Below are 2,593 nucleotides of genomic sequence, written 5' to 3' on the forward strand. Positions count from 1 at the left end.
GTGTGTGTGTGTGTGTATGATAGTGTGTGTGTATGATGCATGTGTACATTGATAGTGTGACCCATCATACATGCGCACTCTTAAAGAACCCTTCATATCTGGATACCCTTAAAGAACTCTTCATACATGCGCACTCTTTGTCACAATTCTCAGGATAGGACCCACGCGCAAGACTCTTCCTTTTTTCGTATGTATTTCAGACAAATACACTTTATTTTTAAACTACAAACTTGACATTTACAAACTTACTTACGTACAGGACTTCGACCAGACAAAACAGAGAGACGATCCGACAAAGCACAGAGAAACGGGGGCAGAAATACACAGACTAATGAACAGAGAGACAGAGGACTGGACTGAAACACACACACACACAGACTAATGAACAGAGAGACAGAGGACTGGACTGAAACACACACACACACACACTAATGAACAGAGAGACAGACGACTGAGAGCAGCAAGACAATAACGGGGAACAGGTGTGAGCAGAAACAGAGGGAACAGAGGGAAACTGACGAGACAGGAAGTGCAGACCATATAAGGGAAAAGGGGTGGAGACAGTCACATGACAGCAGACAGGTAAACAGAGCACATGGGGAACAGGCAAAAGCAAACACAGGACAATACACAAAATGTCCACCAGGGTGGCACAAAGTCATCAGTCCTGACAGGATCCTGACACTCTTAAAGAACCCTTCATACCTGTGCACTCTTAAAGAACTCCTTTATACCTGTGCACTCTTAAAGAACCCCTATATATATGTGCACTCTTAAAGAACCCCTTCATATCTGCACAGAAATAAAAATGTATCCAAAGCGACTTACATATGTCAATTACATTACAAGGGCCAGGGTTCAGTGCCTTGCTCAAGGGCCCAATGGTGGAAGCCGGGAATTGAACCCACAACTTTTCAGGCTACTGCATGCTAGCCCAGCTCCTTAACCACTATGCTACCACAACCCCACCGATTTCCATAGCAGAAGACCATCAGGCGGAACCAGAGCGGAGAACCATCGAGCAGAACCATACCGGAGCAGAAGCAGAGGACCTTCAGGCATAACCGGTGGAGAACCGTGAGGTGGAACTGGAACAACCGACCATCAGGCAGAACTAGAGCGCAGGACGATGTGGAGAACCATCAGGGGACCAGAGCAGGTGAAGGGTGAAGAGAACCATCATTTTGGTGCTGGCTGGCTGGATTGGTGCTCACACACACACACACACACACACACACACACACACACACACGGGTCAGGACTGGAGTGGACCACTCTCAGCTTCAGTTCCCACAGCAGACACAGCCTGCTAGCCTACAATTATCGTACACACACATGCACACACATACACACACACACACACACAAAAGCGCTCAATCATGAGCAGCTATCCTGCAATTACCATGCTGCACAGTCAACACACACAAACATACAGAAACAGACACACACACACACACAGTAAGAACATGCATTATCAAACATAAGTAAAGCATGCAGTTTTTCAGTCACTCTCTCACACACACACACACACACAGACGGACACACAGACAGAGTTTGATGAATGGATGCCTTCATAGTCTGCCAGTGATGTGGAGCACTGGGCAGCCTCAGTACTACTTCTATTTGAGGGGCTGAAAAGCTGGAAGCAAAAATACTCATCCACCAAACTAACAATTTTCTACTCCGAGTCTCTCCTTAAAAGCCCAGATCAGATCGCCCCAAAACATCCAGCCAACGTCAACAGGCCTGGCTGGGGGTAGACAATACACACACACACACACAGCCTCTCCTCCTGACACTGAAGAGCTGAGAAGAGGAGAGGAGAAGAGAAGAGAAGAGAAGAGAAGAGAAGAGAGGAGAGGAGAGGAGAAGTGAAATGAAGAGAAGAGAAGAGAAGAGGAGAAGAGAGGAGAAGAAAAGAGAAGAGAGGAGAAGAGACCCAGCTCTTTAGAGAACACCTCCTCTCATAGCACTACTTACAACAAGTCTTGCTGATCCTAGCACTTACCACCTGTCTTGAACTGACACTCAACTGTTTAAAAACAGCACTCACTGATGCACTTATTCTTACTGTACTCTACCGTTTTTAAATTGTCCTAAAATTGTTGAGAGAATTGCTTTATAACTTAAACTGTTTACCATGTTGTTAGTCGCTTTGGTTAAAAATGCGTCAGCCAAATGTAATGTAATGTAATGAGAAGAGAGGAGAAGAGAGGAGAGGAGAGGAGAGGAGAGAAGAAAGGAGAGGAGAGGAGAAGAGAAGAGAAGAGAGGAGAGGAGAGGAGAGGAGAAGAGAAGAGAGGAGAAGAGAAGACCCTTGCAGACTCTGCGGTTCCTGAGAGGGTTCTGTGCAGAGGCTTGAGTGGATCGGTCCTGTTTGGTTCTCATCTGGCCCGGCCTGCGGAGCCAGGAATGCTGACTGTGTACACAGACACCCAATAAATACACTCATACACAAACAAGTCAGAAAAAGAAAGTCTTTCTCCTAATGATAAGTGATTTATTTATAGGCTACGTGTAGGTGTATGTGTGGAAATGTGTAGTGCCTTTGTATGTATGTTCATATTATGCTCAGAACAGATGTGATGTTTTT

General features: G+C 45.7%; 1 long non-coding RNA gene across 1 annotated transcript in view; it reads right to left on the minus strand.

Moving 5' to 3' along the window:
- Positions 1-405, minus strand: part of LOC121697046 — an 11,028-nt gene extending 10,623 nt beyond the window's left edge. Inside the window, exon 1 of the long non-coding RNA XR_006026378.1 lies at positions 250-405. This is a non-coding gene — a long non-coding RNA (uncharacterized LOC121697046). The remainder of the gene's footprint in view (positions 1-249) is intronic.
- Between the last annotated feature and the right edge of the window lie 2,188 nt (positions 406-2,593).

This window comes from Alosa sapidissima, chromosome 22 (assembly GCF_018492685.1).
Source record: "Alosa sapidissima isolate fAloSap1 chromosome 22, fAloSap1.pri, whole genome shotgun sequence".
Classification (NCBI taxonomy): domain Eukaryota; kingdom Metazoa; phylum Chordata; class Actinopteri; order Clupeiformes; family Clupeidae; genus Alosa; species Alosa sapidissima.